This window comes from Crinia signifera, chromosome 1 (genome assembly GCF_055691185.1).
Source record: "Crinia signifera chromosome 1, ASM5569118v1, whole genome shotgun sequence".
In the NCBI taxonomy this organism is placed as follows: Eukaryota; Metazoa; Chordata; class Amphibia; order Anura; family Myobatrachidae; genus Crinia; species Crinia signifera.
The window spans coordinates 439,898,165-439,917,721 of NC_139217.1; the positions used below are offsets into that span (position 1 = coordinate 439,898,165).

The 19,557-nt window shown below is 48.2% G+C and overlaps 13 non-coding genes across 13 annotated transcripts; all 13 read left to right on the forward strand.

Annotated features, from left to right (window-relative positions):
- The first annotated feature begins 340 nt into the window (after nucleotides 1-340).
- LOC146044448 (U1 spliceosomal RNA) lies at nucleotides 341-504 on the forward strand. The gene has a single exon (XR_014464920.1). It is a non-coding gene; the product is annotated as a U1 spliceosomal RNA (small nuclear RNA).
- A 517-nt stretch (nucleotides 505-1,021) lies between these two features.
- Nucleotides 1,022-1,185, forward strand: LOC146042414 (U1 spliceosomal RNA). The gene has a single exon (XR_014463868.1). It is a non-coding gene; the product is annotated as a U1 spliceosomal RNA (small nuclear RNA).
- A 542-nt stretch (nucleotides 1,186-1,727) lies between these two features.
- LOC146044514 (U1 spliceosomal RNA) lies at nucleotides 1,728-1,891 on the forward strand. The gene has a single exon (XR_014464956.1). It is a non-coding gene; the product is annotated as a U1 spliceosomal RNA (small nuclear RNA).
- A 542-nt stretch (nucleotides 1,892-2,433) lies between these two features.
- LOC146042420 (U1 spliceosomal RNA) lies at nucleotides 2,434-2,597 on the forward strand. Its single transcript, XR_014463869.1, has one exon. It is a non-coding gene; the product is annotated as a U1 spliceosomal RNA (small nuclear RNA).
- Nucleotides 2,598-3,139: 542 nt separating this feature from the next.
- LOC146044283 (U1 spliceosomal RNA) lies at nucleotides 3,140-3,303 on the forward strand. The gene has a single exon (XR_014464860.1). It is a non-coding gene; the product is annotated as a U1 spliceosomal RNA (small nuclear RNA).
- A 526-nt stretch (nucleotides 3,304-3,829) lies between these two features.
- On the forward strand, nucleotides 3,830-3,993 carry LOC146043535 (U1 spliceosomal RNA). The gene has a single exon (XR_014464532.1). It is a non-coding gene; the product is annotated as a U1 spliceosomal RNA (small nuclear RNA).
- Nucleotides 3,994-4,519: 526 nt separating this feature from the next.
- On the forward strand, nucleotides 4,520-4,683 carry LOC146042795 (U1 spliceosomal RNA). Its single transcript, XR_014464018.1, has one exon. It is a non-coding gene; the product is annotated as a U1 spliceosomal RNA (small nuclear RNA).
- A 538-nt stretch (nucleotides 4,684-5,221) lies between these two features.
- Nucleotides 5,222-5,385, forward strand: LOC146042427 (U1 spliceosomal RNA). Its single transcript, XR_014463872.1, has one exon. It is a non-coding gene; the product is annotated as a U1 spliceosomal RNA (small nuclear RNA).
- Nucleotides 5,386-5,927: 542 nt separating this feature from the next.
- LOC146044294 (U1 spliceosomal RNA) lies at nucleotides 5,928-6,091 on the forward strand. The gene has a single exon (XR_014464863.1). It is a non-coding gene; the product is annotated as a U1 spliceosomal RNA (small nuclear RNA).
- A 534-nt stretch (nucleotides 6,092-6,625) lies between these two features.
- On the forward strand, nucleotides 6,626-6,789 carry LOC146042685 (U1 spliceosomal RNA). The gene has a single exon (XR_014463973.1). It is a non-coding gene; the product is annotated as a U1 spliceosomal RNA (small nuclear RNA).
- A 538-nt stretch (nucleotides 6,790-7,327) lies between these two features.
- Nucleotides 7,328-7,491, forward strand: LOC146042433 (U1 spliceosomal RNA). The gene has a single exon (XR_014463873.1). It is a non-coding gene; the product is annotated as a U1 spliceosomal RNA (small nuclear RNA).
- Nucleotides 7,492-8,021: 530 nt separating this feature from the next.
- LOC146043777 (U1 spliceosomal RNA) lies at nucleotides 8,022-8,185 on the forward strand. Its single transcript, XR_014464768.1, has one exon. It is a non-coding gene; the product is annotated as a U1 spliceosomal RNA (small nuclear RNA).
- A 542-nt stretch (nucleotides 8,186-8,727) lies between these two features.
- Nucleotides 8,728-8,891, forward strand: LOC146044591 (U1 spliceosomal RNA). Its single transcript, XR_014465033.1, has one exon. It is a non-coding gene; the product is annotated as a U1 spliceosomal RNA (small nuclear RNA).
- The last annotated feature ends 10,666 nt before the right edge of the window (nucleotides 8,892-19,557 follow it).

Below are 19,557 nucleotides of genomic sequence, written 5' to 3' on the forward strand. Positions count from 1 at the left end.
GTGCCTTGTAGTGTGCTTTGCATATACAACCAGTAGAGGTCGCTGCAGGACCCACACTCACTTGCGTTGCCAAGGAGGCCTCCAGCTGTTGCATGCCGACTGCTTGAATAACAACACAATATGCAAATCCGTGTGCTCTGGGAATGATTTGCACTAGTTGTGGGTATAGTTTGGGGGGATGCGTCAGGAATAGGCACTTTACCACCTCAATGTTAATAGATGTGGCCTCCTTGCGGTATTTTGTCCCCAGGTGGGAGTCGCTTGTGCTGCCTCAGGTAAATCTCCTTCAGCCAAAGGGGGTGTGCCCGAGCTGCGGCCCTCCTGAGCCCTAGTCCAACTCATACTTACCTGACAGGGGAGATACCATGATCATGAAGGTGGTTCGCCCAGGGCGAGGCTCATCCATTGCACTCCGGGTGTGTTGACCCCTGCGATTTCCCCAAATGCGGGAAACTCGACTGCATAATTTGTGGTAGTGGGGGACTGCGTTCGCGCTTTCCCCTGATCAGCTCTGGTAAAAGTCAGCCCTTTGTACCTAGTACCTCCATTAGGCTTGCTTTCCTTCCTTCCATCCTTTCATCACTCTTAGCCCTGCCCATGCGCCCCTTAAGCTGCGCCATTAGTTTACACTCTGTGTTCTGGCTACATATGCTTCCTTGTTTTTACTTTGCTTGTGCCTTGTAGTGTGCTTTGCATATACAACCAGTAGAGGTCGCTGCAGGACCCACACTCACTTGCGTTGCCAAGGAGGCCTCCAGCTGTTGCATGCCGACTGCTTGAATGACAACACAATATGCAAATCCGTGTGCTCTGGGAATGATTTGCACTAGTTGTGGGTATAGTTTGGGGGGATGCGTCAGGAATAGGCACTTTTCCACTTTACCACCTCAATGTTAATAGATGTGGCCTCCCTGCGGTATTTTGTCCCCAGGTGGGAGTCGCTTGTGCTGCCTCAGGTAAATCTCCTTCAGCCAAAGGGGGTGTGCCCGAGCTGCGGCCCTCCTGAGCCCTAGTCCAACTCATACTTACCTGGCAGGGGAGATACCATGATCACGAAGGTGGTTCTCCCAGGGCGAGGCTCATCCATTGCACTCCGGGTGTGTTGACCCCTGCGATTTCCCCAAATGCGGGAAACTCGACTGCATAATTTGTGGTAGTGGGGGACTGCGTTCGCGCTTTCCCCTGATCAGCTCTGGTAAAAGTCAGCCCTTTGTACCTAGTACCTCCATTAGGCTTGCTTTCCTTCCTTCCATCCTTTCATCACTCTTAGCCCTGCCCATGCGCCCCTTAAGCTGCGCCATTAGCTTACACTCTGTGTTCTGCTCTGATCTCTACTGCTGTGTGCTGGCTGCATATGCTTCCTTGTTTTTACTTTGCTTGTGCCTTGTAGTGTGCTTTGCATATACAACCAGTAGAGGTCGCTGCAGGACCCACACTCACTTGCGTTGCCAAGGAGGCCTCCAGCTGTTGCATGCCGACTGCTTGAATGACAACACAATATGCAAATCCGTGTGCTCTGGAAATGATTTGCACTAGTTGTGGGTATAGTTTGGGGGGATGCGTCAGGAATAGGCACTTTTCCACTTTACCACCTCAATGTTAATAGATGTGGCCTCCCTGCGGTATTTTGTCCCCAGGTGGGAGTCGCTTGTGCTGCCTCAGGTAAATCTCCTTCAGCCAAAGGGGGTGTGCCCGAGCTGCGGCCCTCCTGAGCCCTAGTCCAACTCATACTTACCTGGCAGGGGAGATACCATGATCGCGAAGGTGGTTCTCCCAGGGCGAGGCTCATCCATTGCACTCCGGGTGTGTTGACCCCTGCGATTTCCCCAAATGCAGGAAACTCGACTGCATAATTTGTGGTAGTGGGGGACTGCGTTCGCGCTTTCCCCTGATCAGCTCTGGTAAAAGTCAGCCCTTTGTACCTAGTACCTCCATTTTGCCTGCTTTTCTTCCTTCCATACTTTCATCACTCTTAGCCCTGCCCACGCGCCCCTTAAGCTGCGCCATTAGCTTACACTCTGTGTTCTGCTCTGATCTCTACTGCTGTGTGCTGGCTGCATATGCTTCCTTGTTTTTACTTTGCTTGTGCCTTGTAGTGTGCTTTGCATATACAACCAGTAGAGGTCGCTGCAGGACCCACACTCACTTGCGTTGCCAAGGAGGCCTCCAGCTGTTGCATGCCGACTGCTTGAATGACAACACAATATGCAAATCCGTGTGCTCTGGGAATGATTTGCACTAGTTGTGGGTATAGTTTGGGGGGATGCGTCAGGAATAGGCACTTTTCCACTTTACCACCTCAATGTTAATAGATGTGGCCTCCCTGCGGTATTTTGTCCCCAGGTGGGAGTCGCTTGTGCTGCCTCAGGTAAATCTCCTTCAGCCAAAGGGGGTGTGCCCGAGCTGCGGCCCTCCTGAGCCCTAGTCCAACTCATACTTACCTGGCAGGGGAGATACCATGATCACGAAGGTGGTTCTCCCAGGGCGAGGCTCATCCATTGCACTCCGGGTGTGTTGACCCCTGCGATTTCCCCAAATGCGGGAAACTCGACTGCATAATTTGTGGTAGTGGGGGACTGCGTTCGCGCTTTCCCCTGATCAGCTCTGGTAAAAGTCAGCCCTTTGTACCTAGTACCTCCATTTTGCCTGCTTTCCTTCCTTCCATACTTTCATCACTCTTAGCCCTGCCCACGCGCCCCTTAAGCTGCGCCATTAGCTTACACTCTGTGTTCTGCTCTGATCTCTACTGCTGTGTGCTGGCTGCATATGCTTCCTTGTTTTTACTTTGCTTGTGCCTTGTAGTGTGCTTTGCATATACAACCAGTAGAGGTCGCTGCAGGACCCACACTCACTTGCGTTGCCAAGGAGGCCTCCAGCTGTTGCATGCCGACTGCTTGAATGACAACACAATATGCAAATCCGTGTGCTCTGGGAATGATTTGCACTAGTTGTGGGTATAGTTTGGGGGGATGCGTCAGGAATAGGCACTTTTCCACTTTACCACCTCAATGTTAATAGATGTGGCCTCCCTGCGGTATTTTGTCCCCAGGTGGGAGTCGCTTGTGCTGCCTCAGGTAAATCTCCTTCAGCCAAAGGGGGTGTGCCCGAGCTGCGGCCCTCCTGAGCCCTAGTCCAACTCATACTTACCTGGCAGGGGAGATACCATGATCACGAAGGAGGTTTTCCCAGGGCGAGGCTCATCCATTGCACTCCGGGTGTGTTGACCCCTGTGATTTCCCCAAATGCGGGAAACTCGACTGCATAATTTGTGGTAGTGGGGGACTGCGTTCGCGCTTTCCCCTGATCAGCTCTGGTAAAAGTCAGCCCTTTGTACCTAGTACCTCCATTAGGCTTGTTTTCCATCCTTTCATCACTCTTAGCCCTGCCCACGCGCCCCTTAAGCTGCGCCATTAGCTTACACTCTGTGTTCTGCTCTGATCTCTACTGCTGTGTGCTGGCTACATATGCTTCCTTGTTTTTACTTTGCTTGTGCCTTGTAGTGTGCTTTGCATATACAACCAGTAGAGGTCGCTGCAGGACCCACACTCACTTGCGTTGCCAAGGAGGCCTCCAGCTGTTGCATGCCGACTGCTTGAATGACAACACAATATGCAAATCCGTGTGCTCTGGGAATGATTTGCACTAGTTGTGGGTATAGTTTGGGGGGATGCGTCAGGAATAGGCACTTTACCACCTCAATGTTAATAGATGTGGCCTCCTTGCGGTATTTTGTCCCCAGGTGGGAGTCGCTTGTGCTGCCTCAGGTAAATCTCCTTCAGCCAAAGGGGGTGTGCCCGAGCTGCGGCCCTCCTGAGCCCTAGTCCAACTCATACTTACCTGGCAGGGGAGATACCATGATCACGAAGGTGGTTTGCCCAGGGCGAGGCTCATCCATTGCACTCTGGGTGTGTTGACCCCTGCGATTTCCCCAAATGCGGGAAACTCGACTGCATAATTTGTGGTAGTGGGGGACTGCGTTCGCGCTTTCCCCTGATCAGCTCTGGTAAAAGTCAGCCCTTTGTACCTAGTACCTCCATTAGGCTTGCTTTCCTTCCTTTCATCACTCTTAGCCCTGCCCACGCGCCCCTTAAGCTGCGCCATTAGCTTACACTCTGTGTTCTGCTCTGATCTCTACTGCTGTGTGCTGGCTGCATATGCTTCCTTGTTTTTACTTTGCTTGTGCCTTGTAGTGTGCTTTGCATATACAACCAGTAGAGGTCGCTGCAGGACCCACACTCACTTGCGTTGCCAAGGAGGCCTCCAGCTGTTGCATGCCGACTGCTTGAATGACAACACAATATGCAAATCCGTGTGCTCTGGGAATGATTTGCACTAGTTGTGGGTATAGTTTGGGGGGATGCGTCAGGAATAGGCACTTTACCACCTCAATGTTAATAGATGTGGCCTCCTTGCGGTATTTTGTCCCCAGGTGGGAGTCGCTTGTGCTGCCTCAGGTAAATCTCCTTCAGCCAAAGGGGGTGTGCCCGAGCTGCGGCCCTCCTGAGCCCTAGTCCAACTCATACTTACCTGGCAGGGGAGATACCATGATCACGAAGGTGGTTCTCCCAGGGCGAGGCTCATCCATTGCACTCCGGGTGTGTTGACCCCTGCGATTTCCCCAAATGCGGGAAACTCGACTGCATAATTTGTGGTAGTGGGGGACTGCGTTCGCGCTTTCTCCTGATCAGCTCTGGTAAAAGTCAGCCCTTTGTACCTAGTACCTCCATTAGGCTTGCTTTCCTTCCATCCTTTCATCACTCTTAGCCCTGCCCATGCGCCCCTTAAGCTGCGCCATTAGCTTACACTCTGTGTTCTGCTCTGATCTCTACTGCTGTGTGCTGGCTGCATATGCTTCCTTGTTTTTACTTTGCTTGTGCCTTGTAGTGTGCTTTGCATATACAACCAGTAGAGGTCGCTGCAGGACCCACACTCACTTGCGTTGCCAAGGAGGCCTCCAGCTGTTGCATGCCGACTGCTTGAATGACAACACAATATGCAAATCCGTGTGCTCTGGGAATGATTTGCACTAGTTGTGGGTATAGTTTGGGGGGATGCGTCAGGAATAGGCACTTTTCCACTTTACCACCTCAATGTTAATAGATGTGGCCTCCCTGCGGTATTTTGTCCCCAGGTGGGAGTCGCTTGTGCTGCCTCAGGTAAATCTCCTTCAGCCAAAGGGGGTGTGCCCGAGCTGCGGCCCTCCTGAGCCCTAGCCCAACTCATACTTACCTGGCAGGGGAGATACCATGATCACGAAGGTGGTTCTCCCAGGGCGAGGCTCATCCATTGCACTCCGGGTGTGTTGACCCCTGCGATTTCCCCAAATGCGGGAAACTCGACTGCATAATTTGTGGTAGTGGGGGACTGCGTTCGCGCTTTCCCCTGATCAGCTCTGGTAAAAGTCAGCCCTTTGTACCTAGTACCTCCATTTTGCCTGCTTTCCTTCCTTCCATACTTTCATCACTCTTAGCCCTGCCCACGCGCCCCTTAAGCTGCGCCATTAGCTTACACTCTGTGTTCTGCTCTGATCTCTACTGCTGTGTGCTGGCTGCATATGCTTCCTTGTTTTTACTTTGCTTGTGCCTTGTAGTGTGCTTTGCATATACAACCAGTAGAGGTCGCTGCAGGACCCACACTCACTTGCGTTGCCAAGGAGGCCTCCAGCTGTTGCATGCCGACTGCTTGAATGACAACACAATATGCAAATCCGTGTGCTCTGGGAATGATTTGCACTAGTTGTGGGTATAGTTTGGGGGGATGCGTCAGGAATAGGCACTTTTCCACTTTACCACCTCAATGTTAATAGATGTGGCCTCCCTGCGGTATTTTGTCCCCAGGTGGGAGTCGCTTGTGCTGCCTCAGGTAAATCTCCTTCAGCCAAAGGGGGTGTGCCCGAGCTGCGGCCCTCCTGAGCCCTAGTCCAACTCATACTTACCTGGCAGGGGAGATACCATGATCACGAAGGAGGTTTTCCCAGGGCGAGGCTCATCCATTGCACTCCGGGTGTGTTGACCCCTGTGATTTCCCCAAATGCGGGAAACTCGACTGCATAATTTGTGGTAGTGGGGGACTGCGTTCGCGCTTTCCCCTGATCAGCTCTGGTAAAAGTCAGTCCTTTGTACCTAGTACCTCCATTAGGCTTGTTTTCCATCCTTTCATCACTCTTAGCCCTGCCCACGTGCCCCTTAAGCTGCGCCATTAGCTTACACTCTGTGTTCTGCTCTGATCTCTACTGCTGTGTGCTGGCAGCATATGCTTCCTTGTTTTTACTTTGCTTGTGCCTTGTAGTGTGCTTTGCATATACAACCAGTAGAGGTCGCTGCAGGACCCACACTCACTTGCGTTGCCAAGGAGGCCTCCAGCTGTTGCATGCCGACTGCTTGAATGACAACACAATATGCAAATCCGTGTGCTCTGGGAATGATTTGCACTAGTTGTGGGTATAGTTTGGGGGGATGCGTCAGGAATAGGCACTTTTCCACTTTACCACCTCAATGTTAATAGATGTGGCCTCCCTGCGGTATTTTGTCCCCAGGTGGGAGTCGCTTGTGCTGCCTCAGGTAAATCTCCTTCAGCCAAAGGGGGTGTGCCCGAGCTGCGGCCCTCCTGAGCCCTAGTCCAACTCATACTTACCTGGCAGGGGAGATACCATGATCACGAAGGTGGTTCTCCCAGGGCGAGGCTCATTCATTGCACTCCGGGTGTGTTGACCCCTGCGATTTCCCCAAATGCGGGAAACTCGACTGCATAATTTGTGGTAGTGGGGGACTGCGTTCGCGCTTTCCCCTGATCAGCTCTGGTAAAAGTCAGCCCTTTGTACCTAGTACCTCCATTAGGCTTGCTTGCCTTCCATCCTTTCATCACTCTTAGCCCTTCCCACGCGCCCCTTAAGCTGCGCCATTAGCTTACACTCTGTGTTCTGCTCTGATCTCTACTGCTGTGTGCTGGCTGCATATGCTTCCTTGTTTTTACTTTGCTTGTGCCTTGTAGTGTGCTTTGCATATACAACCAGTAGAGGTCGCTGCAGGACCCACACTCACTTGCGTTGCCAAGGAGGCCTCCAGCTGTTGCATGCCGACTGCTTGAATGACAACACAATATGCAAATCCGTGTGCTCTGGGAATGATTTGCACTAGTTGTGGGTATAGTTTGGGGGGATGCGTCAGGAATAGGCACTTTTCCACTTTACCACCTCAATGTTAATAGATGTGGCCTCCCTGCGGTATTTTGTCCCCAGGTGGGAGTCGCTTGTGCTGCCTCAGGTAAATCTCCTTCAGCCAAAGGGGGTGTGCCCGAGCTGCGGCCCTCCTGAGCCCTAGTCCAACTCATACTTACCTGGCAGGGGAGATACCATGATCACGAAGGTGGTTCTCCCAGGGCGAGGCTCATCCATTGCACTCCGGGTGTGTTGACCCCTGCGATTTCCCCAAATGCGGGAAACTCGACTGCATAATTTGTGGTAGTGGGGGACTGCGTTCGCGCTTTCCCCTGATCAGCTCTGGTAAAAGTCAGCCCTTTGTACCTAGTACCTCCATTAGGCTTGCTTTCCTTCCTTCCATCCTTTCATCACTCTTAGCCCTGCCCACGTGCCCCTTAAGCTGCGCCATTAGCTTACACTCTGTGTTCTGCTCTGATCTCTACTGCTGTGTGCTGGCTGCATATGCTTCCTTGTTTTTACTTTGCTTGTGCTTTGCATATACAACCAGTAGAGGTCGCTGCAGGACCCACACTCACTTGCGTTGCCAAGGAGGCCTCCAGCTGTTGCATGCCGACTGCTTGAATGACAACACAATATGCAAATCCGTGTGCTCTGGGAATGATTTGCACTAGTTGTGGGTATAGTTTGGGGGGATGCGTCAGGAATAGGCACTTTTCCACTTTACCACCTCAATGTTAATAGATGTGGCCTCCCTGCGGTATTTTGTCCCCAGGTGGGAGTCGCTTGTGCTGCCTCAGGTAAATCTCCTTCAGCCAAAGGGGGTGTACCCGAGCTGCGGCCCTCCTGAGCCCTAGTCCAACTCATACTTACCTGGCAGGGGAGATACCATGATCACGAAGGTGGTTCTCCCAGAGCGAGGCTCATCCATTGCACTCCGGGTGTGTTGACCCCTGCGATTTCCCCAAATGCGGGAAACTCGACTGCATAATTTGTGGTAGTGGGGGACTGCGTTCGCGCTTTCCCCTGATCAGCTCTGGTAAAAGTCAGCCCTTTGTACCTAGTACCTCCATTAGGCTTGCTTTCCTTCCTTCCATCCTTTCATCACTCTTAGCCCTGCCCATGCTCCCCTTAAGCTGCGCCATTAGCTTACACTCTGTGTTCTGCTCTGATCTCTACTGCTGTGTGCTGGCTGCATATGCTTCCTTGTTTTTACTTTGCTTGTGCCTTGTAGTGTGCTTTGCATATACAACCAGTAGAGGTCGCTGCAGGACCCACACTTACTTGCGTTGCCAAGGAGGCCTCCAGCTGTTGCATGCCGACTGCTTGAATGACAACACAATATGCAAATCCGTGTGCTCTGGGAATGATTTGCACTAGTTGTGGGTATAGTTTGGGGGGATGCGTCAGGAATAGGCACTTTTCCACTTTACCACCTCAATGTTAATAGATGTGGCCTCCCTGCGGTATTTTGTCCCCAGGTGGGAGTCGCTTGTGCTGCCTCAGGTAAATCTCCTTCAGCCAAAGGGGGTGTGCCCGAGCTGTGGCCCTCCTGAGCCCTAGTCCAACTCATACTTACCTGGCAGGGGAGATACCATGATCACGAAGGTGGGTCTCCCAGGGCGAGGCTCATCCATTGCGCTCCGGGTGTGTTGACCCCTGCGATTTCCCCAAATGCGGGAAACTCGACTGCTTAATTTGTGGTAGTGGGGGACTGCGTTCGCGCTTTCCCCTGATCAGCTCTGGTAAAAGTCAGCCCTTTGTACCTAGTACCTTCATTAGGCTTGCTATCCTTTCATCACTCTTAGCCCTGCCGGGATGGACATCGGAAGCCAACCATCAAATGATGGCAGTGCTTCCACCATTGAAACTTTCGATGCGATGGTAACTAACCATCGCATCAAAAGTATTCGTTGGTGAAAACTAGTTATATGACTAGCGCATGCGGAAAAGCCTGTATGGCCATTTGTAAGGTGGTAATTGGGTTTGATGGCAGGGCCCAGGCTCTGAGCAACATATTACTTTATCACTTGACATTGTGTGTATAATATACATATGTAATATACACAATGCCCAATGATGAAGTAGTATATTAATTTTGTACACATTATTAACACTTTAACAGCAAGTAATCAAAATGTAATAAAATTAGATAAATTGTAAACTAACTCACTTTAGGTTTCACTATTTTTCCAGATAGGAAAATGTCTATTTATTAAGGCAAGTGTAACTACACACACACACAAAAAAGGGAGATGACGGTATAGTCGTCATCACATAATTTTTATGGTGGAGGTAAATATTGCAATGAGCAGGGCTGGTTCTACCATTAGGCAGCTGCCTAGGGTGCCAGGATCTGTGGGGGCACCACTAATAATGCTACACACTAGGCGATTCTAGCTTCCATTGTCAGCTATATGGTCGCTCAGTGACCATATTGCCGGTGATACCTAGCGACCTTCGCCGTGTGTGCGCTCCCACTGCAGCCCGTCGCTGGTCGCAGGAACTTGCTAGAATCGCTGGTCACCAGTAAAATACTGATAACCAGCAATTCGGTCGCTGAGCGACCAATCGCTAGCGACAAGGTCACGTAATATAAAAAATAGTTCACTATATATAAAAACAGTTAAGGTGCCCCTACACTGAGGCGATTTGGTCCGATTTTGGCCAATTGCGACCAATCGACCCCTTAAATCGGACCAAATCGCCTCTCCCTGACATGCCGTTGGGTCCCGTGCGCATCGGACCCGACCAGGTGCTCGCACCGGCAGGCCGTCCACGGTCCGACCACCCGTTCCTCCTGGTGGTGAGGCGGGCCGGAAGCAGGGACGCATGCAATCCTTCACAACGGATCGCATGCGTCCGTGCTGCCAAGAAGGTCCCGGCAGCTTGCAGGCTGTCGGGTGTCCGTACACTGCTGCGAGGCGTCGCAGCAGTGTATGGGCACCTTAAGCTTGGTTCATTCAACTGGTACCCCAGGACTGTGTATATTGCTCCTCACTATATTCACAGAAACAGACAATCTCTGACCAACACTTCACTGATGATGATATAGTGGTTGCTGCCTGGTAATACTAATGCAGCTTATTAATGAGTGTTGTATGTGAGTGACATTCACAAATATCTGTAGCTAGTTGTATTGTGTACTTATTATTATTATAGCTTGCCTGAGCTGGTATAACATTCAGTGACGTCACTGTCTCCTCCTCTCTGATCCTCCAGAGCTCAGTGTGTCTGTAGCTAGCTGTATTGGGTACTTATTATTATTGTAGCCTGCCTGAGCTGGTATAACATTCAGTGACGTCACTGTCTCCTCCTCTCTGATCCTCTATAGCTCAGTGTGTCTGTAGATAGTTGTACTGTGTACTTATTATTATTGTAGCTTGCCTGAGCTGGTATAACATTCAGTGACGTCACTGTCTCCTCCTCTCTGAATCCTCCAGAGCTCAGTGTGTCTGTGAAATTTGCTGCTGTTTGAGTGACTGGTGCTGCAGGGTGAGGTTTGTGCTCTGATTGGCTCTCTGAGTCAGTGAGAGCCAATTAGAACTAGCAGTGGGCCCTGTTGCCTAGCAGCTACAGCAACCATAGAGAGGGAGAGGGAGGGAAGCAGAGAGAAAGTCAGACAGCCTCCAACGAACCTAGGAAGTTTCCCTGACACAGACACACCAGCCAGGGGAGGCATATCTTTTGGGAATTACAAAAAATAAGCCACCATCGGTACACCATCGAATGATTAGCATTCGATGGTGACAAACATTGGAAGGTCACCATTAAATGGCAAAAACACTAACATCGAAATAAAAACATTGATGTTTCTGAAACATCGACCATCGATGTCCATCCCTAAGTGGGGGACTGCGTTTGCGCTTTCCCCTGATCAGCTCTGGTAAAAGTCAGCCCTTTGTACCTAGTACCTCCATTAGGCTTGCCTTCCTTCCATCCTTTCATCACTCTTAGCCCTGCCCACGCACCCCTTAAGCTGTGACATTAGCTTACACTCTGTGTTCTGCTCTGATCTCTACTGCTGTGTGCTGGCTGCATATACTTCCATGTTTTTACTTTGCTTGTGCCTTGCAGTGTGCTTTGCATTTACAACCAGTAGAGGTTGCACCCTATCATTGACTGGAAAAAAGGTAGAGAAGCCATAAGCTTCTTTCTTAGTAGAAGTGATTATGCTATGGACCTACAAAACTTCTTAATAGAAGCCATTGCATTTTTTTTAACAAATTACTACTTCTATTTTAACGGGAGCTACTTTTAACAAATTAAAGGAACCGCCGTGGGTACCAAGTTCGCCCCAAGTTACTCCAATCTTTTTATGGCCTTTTGGGAGATGCAGGCAGTGGATGACAGGTTGGCGGCTGGGGCGGACCTGGTATCATGATGGAGTTTTATTGATGATATCATTTTATTTGGAGAGGAGATGAAAATATTTTAAAATATTTTTGTGATGTTTTAAATGTGAATGATTTTAACATTACTCTAACTTTTAACGTAAGCAGAACAGAATTAGTATTTTTAGATCTTCAAATATACATTGAAACTGGTAAAGTACACACTAAGACCCACAGGAAGGCAACAGATTCTAACTCGTTCATACAAACAAACAGCGAGCACCATCATCGATGGCTCGAAAGCATTCCTGTTGGGCAGTACATGCGTTTGAAAAGAAATTGCTTGAAGGAAGAAGTCCTGGAAGAACAATTTCTAGAAATAGATCAACGCTTTGTACAGAAAGGATACACTGAGAAAACTTTAACTGAATTACAATCAAAAGTGAATAAGATGAGTAGAACAGAGCTGCTAAAACCAAAAACTAAAAAAGATAAGAGTAAAGATTTGAGTATAGCGGATTGGGCCTTCTTTTCACAGTATGGTTCTTACCACAAGAAAGTGGAAAACATAGTGAAAAAAAAACTGGAAAATTTTACTTGATGACCCAGTACTAGGAAAAATGATGCCCACAACACTCAGATTCATATATAGAAGAGTCCCATCCCTTAAAAAGCTTTTAGTTAAGAGTGCTCTCACTGAAAAAACTGGAGGCAGCGACCGCAATAAGGGTTTTCACAGGTGCGGTTCCTGCCTGATGTGTATAACTACAAGTAATAAACCATATGAGAAGAAAGCCACATCATTTGAGGTAAATGGTGTAAAATACAAAATAAACCAATTCATCACATGCCATTCGAGAAATGTCATTTACCTATTGGAATGTGAATGTGACATGATCTATATAGGGAAAACCACCCGTAACTTAAAACTTAGATCAGCTGAACATGTGTACAACATCCGTAAGGGCCTTATGACACATCCCCTGTCTGAGCATTTTTTAAAGAATCATCAAAAGTGCGAAGGACACATAAACAGATTTTTGGGGATACAACAAAGTACCTCGAATTGGAAAAATAGGGACCTAGATATGAGACTGGCCAAAAGTGAAATAAATTGGATATTTAATTTGAACACACTTTTACCCAATGGTCTTAATTCAGATTTTGAAGTGAAGTGGTTTTTAGATGATTCATTTTACGAGTTTTACAGATTTTATCAGTTGTATAGATTTTATAAAACCTGAAAATGTTTTTACTCATGAAATTTTCTTTCTTCTTCTTTTTAAATAAATGTCCAAAAATGGCTATCTGTGTCACTTGGGATGGCACTCCCGGTATTTAGGGATGGACTCTGCCGGAATACGAAGTACGGCATAGAACGGTATAAAAGGAGGAGCCATACCTATACACAAGTGGTACAATTCCTTGTGAACAGATTATCGTGAAAAAACTTGCCGTGAGATGTATTAAAGATGGAAAAAGCTGTGCCCACAAGCCTGCCCATATAAAAAATGGTGGACCGTAAAACATGGAAATTCGTGAATTTATGAAAAGAGAAATGGAGGAAGGATAAGAATGAATGAGATCTGCTGCCCTAAGTATAGGAAATTTGGCGCTAAAGCTCTAAGAGAATTAAAATAAATTAGTCACTCTAATTCCGGCTAGCTTCGGCGAAACCGGAAGCGGAAGTGACGTATTGTCCGGTGGACCGCAAACTGGAAGTGCCGGGTGGAACGCACAGCACTTCCGGCCCGCGAAAATCGCGGTTTTATCATTGGTCTCCTGCTCCTGGGAGGGGGATAAAAGGAGACTCCAGGTCATTTGAATCTATGCTCAGCTTGAGGAAGGAGGTAGTAAGACTTCCGAAACGCGTTGCTGCTAAATCCATGCCTTCTGCACTTTGAACTTGGAGCATCTTGGCACAGGATCACTTTATTTGGACGCACGGACACTTTTGGACGCAGTTGCACTTTATCCATTGGCGATATCCATCATCTAAAGCAGCGGTGGCCAACCCGCATCGGCGGCCAATAGGAAATGGCAGCGGCGAGCCAATCAGCTCTCGCTGCGCCGTTTCCGCCCCGCCCCCGGCGTCAGACGCCAGCGGGAGGGCGAAAAGTCGTCTCCACGCCGGCGGAGTGCAGGAGAGCTCCTGAAGACGCGAGAAGCCTCCGGAGGACGGCGCAGAAGACGACGGCGGGGAGAAGAGTTCCGGCGCCGCTGAAGAGGCCAGAAGACGCCAGGATCAAGACAGAAGATCTCCGGCACCTACTGCAAGAAGAAAGAAGATGGCTCCCGGAGAGGCCAGCGGGGGTGGGAAGCAAAAGAGCTGACAAAGCTCCCCCCAGCGGCCACTCCCAACACCAGGTAGGAGCCTTTGGCCTCCTACCCCCCATCCACCCTAGACCACCGGCTGTCGGGCACTAGGCCCGTGGGTACATTCAGGCCCTTCCGGCCTGTGGGCGCATTAGTCGGGCCCTCTTGGCCCGTGGTTCATATGTTTGTAGGGCCCTCCTGGCCCTCTAGGTGGGCCCTTTAGTTAGGAAGCTGGGCCCTCCAGCATAGGTGTTGCACTGTGGGCATCACCTGTGCTGGAGGGCCCAGCTTCCTAACTGTGGGGGCGTATGATGTTTGGCACTGTGGGGGCATGTGATGTTTGGCACTGTGGGGGGCATATGATGTTTGGCACTGTGGGGGGCATATGATGTTTGGCACTGTGGGGGGCATATGATGTTTGGCACTGTGGGGGGCATATGATGTTTGGCACTGTGGGGGGCATATCTGGCACTGGGGGCATAAAGTTTTGTCATGTGGCCACTCCCCTTGTGTCATATGACCACGCCCCTGGCCACTCCCCTGATCACGGCCCTTTTGGCACACGCGCCTTTGGCGCGCGCATGATGTTGGCTCTTTTGCTTGACCGACGATATTTTTCAGCTCTTTACCTCTGACCAGTTGGCCACCCCTGATCTAAAGCTTACTGCGGTGGTGCCGCAGATTTGGACTACTAACATAGCCCACCGCAGTCCACATATATGGTGAGATACCTATGCATATATACCTGCACCCAGCATAAAGTGCACCCAGAAGTGAAGTGTCTGTCACACCCGATTGTATGGTACTTTTTATGAATTCATTTGTTTGTTCAGCTTGATGTAAATAAAATTTTTTGCCATTAATGCAAAAGTGTTTTGAACATTTTTTGGAAGAGTTGCGCCACGCCACACAAATCTGTTTTGTATCCAGTGTCCATTGGGGAAGGTGTATCCCTTTTTTTCTGGTGGGGTAGGCTGCACCCTTCCAATTTATTGCGCTCTTCCACCCACAAATCTTTGTTTCCAATAAATATGTTAGTACAAAAGGTTTACAAATGCATAATATATCGATGAACTTAAAACTCCTAATAATTCTATTAAGCACCTTATCTCCTTTTGTGGTATTAAAGTGATTTAACCGGATTGGAGAAACAATGATCGAGATAACAGACTGGCTCGTGTGAAGATGAAAATTATATATGTATTAAAAAAATGGTGCAGAAAGGCCTAAATGCAGATTTTGAAATAAAGTGTTTCCTTTTGCAAATTGTTTAAATATTTATAAATATAGTAACATAGTAATATAGTAATTAAGGTTGAAAAAAGACGTTCAACCTATCTGACTTGAGTAAGTCATATCTATAGGCAGTGGCATAACTATATACAATTGGGCCCCATAGCAAATATTTGTAAGGGCCCCTAATTTTCACCTAATGCTGAAAAATGTATACAGCACATGATACTTTGACAGGCAAAGTGGGCCCCTCTCAGCTCTGGGCCCCATAGCAGCTGCACCCCCTGCACCTATTGTAGTTATGCCCTGGCCTATAGGATTCCCTTGGTACTTGTTTCCTAGCACGGCCACAACGATCATGATCGCGGGCATCGGGGGTAAAATCGGGGCCATCGCGGGCATCGCATGCACTAAAAAATCGGCTGCGATGGGCCAGACGCGATGCCCGCGATTTCCCCATAGAGAACAATGTTAAATGCCTCAATTTACCCGCGATGACCCCGATTTCCCATAGGAAACAATGTGAAATGGATCAATTTTCCCAAATTATCATAGGGAACAATGGTAAATGGCCCAAAAACACCCCTGAACATTAAAATGTCCCCCCAAAAGTACTATATGCCACCCCGCGATCAACGTGAACCCGAAGCGTGGCGAGCGCAGCGAGCCCGCGTGGGGTGGCGGTACGCGTCCTCCGACCTTTTCATATCCCACTATCCACGTCGGCGTGGAGTTGAGAATAGAATAGTGTGGCGAGCGCAGCGAGCCCCGCGAGGGGACGCGGATACCTTCACAGTTAGACGCGTCCCCTCGCGGGCTTCCCAGGTGTCCATGGCGACGCGGACACCTGTGAAGCCCGCGAAGGGACGCGTTTACCTGTGAAGGTATCCGCGTCCCCGCGCGGGGCTCGCTGCGCTCGCCACGCTTCGGGCTCGGTGGCTCGCTGCGCTCGCCACACTATTCTATTCTCAACTCCACGCCGACGTGGATAGTGGGGGTATGAAAAGGTCGGAGGACGCGTACCGCCGCCCCTCGCGGGCTCGCTGCGCTCGCCACGCTTCGGGTTCACGGTTATCGCGGGGTGGCGTGAACTACTTTTGGGGGGACATGTCAATGTTCAGGGTTTTTTGGGGGGGGTTTCTGGCCCATTTACCATTCTTCCCTATGATGATTTGTGTAAATTGACCCATTTAACATTGTTTCCTATGGGAAATCGCGGTCATCGCGGGTAAATTGAGCCATTTAACATTGTTCCCTATGGGGAAATCGCGGCCATCGCGGGTGGACCATTTAAGCATTTTTGGCCGCATACGACCCGACCGATGCGATTTTCACTGTTTTCAATGCATTTCAATGGAAAAATCGGGGGCATCGCGTCGGTCGCGTCGCAGGCCACTAAAGTTACCCCCGATGGCCGCGATTTGTGGCCGTGCTAGGAAACAAGTACCATTCCCTTAGTGGCCAAAAATGCATCCAGTTTTGCTTTAAATCCATTAACAGTAGTTGCTGTAACCCCCCCCCCCCCCACCGGCAATGAGTTCCAGACTTTTACTGCTCTAATGGTGAAAAATCCTCTTCTTAGTTCAGTATGGAATTTATTTTCCTCGAGCCCCAGTACATGCCCGCGTGTCCTAGTATAGGCCTGTTAGTGACCATAATCTCCCAGTTCCATATAATTCCCAATCCTGTATTTGAACATGCTAATCATATCAGAACTGGGACAAGAGGTCTACAGCAAAAAGGTAGACAACCATTAGGTCGACAAACAAGAAGGTCGACAAGCAAAAAGGTCGACATGTAAAAAGGTCGACATTCATAAAGGTAGACAGTGTCTAGGTCGACAGCCAAAAGGTCAGCATGCAAAAAGGTCGACATGTAAAAAGGATGACATGTAAAAAGGACACCATTCATACAGGTCGACATTCATAAAGGTCGACAGTCAAAATGTCGACATGGGGTTTTTCACTGTTTTTTTACCCGAATGTGGACACAGTTTGAAGTGCACCACATCCCCTTGCATCACTTGCTTCGCTCGCCATGCTTCAGGCAAGGTGCCTCGCTACACTCAGCACACTATTTTATTCTCCCACCACACCCTAGTGGATGGTAGGGTATGAAATACCACCTGTTGGCACATGTCGGCTCAAAAAACAGTGAAAACCCCATGTTGACCTTTTGACTGTCGACCTAGACACTGTTGACCTAAAGCTTATGTCGACCTTTTTACATGTTGACCTTTTTGCTTATCGACCTTCTTGCTTGCCAACCTAATGGTATCGACCTAATGGTTGTCTACCTTTTTGCTGTAGACCCGTTGTCCGGATCCCATCATATAACCTCTCAACCTCCATTTCTCCAGTACAAACATATTCAGCCTTGTTAACCTATCTTTGTTTTCCAGTGACTCGAGACCTTTCACTAGCTTGAGCTATTGGGATATCCCAGATATATCTGGGATATCTATCGACCATTTAGTTCTTAATACTGGAAGATCCTCCATCTGACTATGGTCCAAGATATATTTGTAGAGTTTAGACACTCTCTTCCTTTCCCCTAATTTGTTAATGAATATTTTAACTGGTGTTTTCGTCAATTTGTGTGTTCTCCAATCTAAAATGACGGGACAACGCACACCTTAACTGTAGATATCTAAATAACATCCCTTTAGGCAATGCGTATTCAGTCTGCAATAGCAGGAAGGATTTTATTACATTATTATTATATAGCTGTCCAACAGCATTGATTCCATATTGGTTCCATATCTGTCCAATCTGTTCTTTATTCCATTTCTTCAGCTCTTTCAAGGAGAAAAGACATACATCTGGATCTATTCCCTCAAATTTTGTAGTTTTACTCACTCTATTCCAGATTTTAATTGACTGTATCATAATTGGTGGCGTCCCCCGATCCCTCTCTGCCCCCAAAATAGTTTGCATTGGGGTGCGCCCTGGGGCAGCCACTCCTATAAATTCCAGTAATCCCGGAGGCATTTCATTCTCCCTGACCCAATTACATATATGGGTTAACTGGGCTGCATAATAATAGAATCTAAAGTTGGGCATTGCCATTCCCCCATGTTCCCTATCTCTAGTAAGAGTTTCCCATTTAATTCATGGTTGCTTATTTCTCCAAATAAATGATATAATAATACTGTTAATCTTTCTAAAAATATCTTCTATAAATATGGGGGATTGCTGAAAAATATATAAAAATGTAGGCAAAATTACCATTTTTATTAAATTTATACGTCCCAATATTGTTAATGGCAATTTCATCCAACAATTACATTTCATTTTAGTTTCTTCAATTATTATATATATATATATATATATATATATATATATATATATATATATATTTATTTATTATCAGTAACAAATTTCTTTGGGCCGCTAGAAATAATAATTCCAAGATACTTAAATTTCTCCGATAATGGGAGAGGGGAATCAACCCAAAGTTCCTCCCTGATTTTTCCCTCTATTGTCAAAAGATGGGACTTATTCCAATTGACCGATATCCCAGAAAGACGCCCAGATTCACGTAAAATCTCTATCACTGTTGGCAAATCCTTGCCATAATCTGTTACACCGACCAGCAAGTCGTCAGCATATAGGGAGACAATATTTAAATTCCTTACTGTTACCATCCTCCCAATCCCCAAAGTTGCCCTTATCTTACACGCTATTGGCTCAATCGCCACTGCAAAGAGCAGTGGCGATAGGGGGCATCCCTGAAGGGTACCTCTTGCCAATGGAAAGGATTCCGAGACATAGCCATTAACAACCACTCTAGCTCTGGGGTTGCGGTATAAGAGAAAAATCAGCCCTATAAACCGTGGGCCAAAGCCGAAGGATTTTAAGACTGACCGCAGAAAAGGCCATTCGACAGAGTCAAATGCCTTATTGGCATCGAATGAGGCTATTGCTGCGGTAGCCCCAGCATGCTCCAAAGTCTGAATATACATAAAGTCTTACATTTGTTGAAGTGGATTTCCCACTAATAAACCCAGTTTGATCTGGGTGTACAACATCACTGATCACCCTGCCAAGCCTATTCGCCAAAATCTTAGCAAATATCTTGGCATCTGCCGTGATCAGGGATATTGGACGATATGAGTCCACATAAAACGGGTCCTTACCACTCTTAGGAATAACCGTTATAACAGATTCTGTCATTGAGTATGCCAGGCCCCCATCCTCCTCCATTTTCTGAAAGAAGTGAAGCAACCCCTGGGTGTCAATAACTGCCCAAATTTCCCATATACTTCGGCTGGCAACCCATCTATCCCAGGGGCCTTTCCAGCAGATAATGAGTTTATCGCAACCTCTACTTCTTCTATAGCAATTGGCGACTCAAGAATAGTTGTAGCTTCAGGAGTTAGTTTTGGTAAGTCAATCCCTTCCACAAATTTCTGAATGTCCCTTTCCCCTGCTTTCTCTAATTTAGATTTATACACTTCCTTAAAGATTTCAGATGTCCTTGTCACTATTTCTCCTGTTTCTGAGATTATCTTGCTAA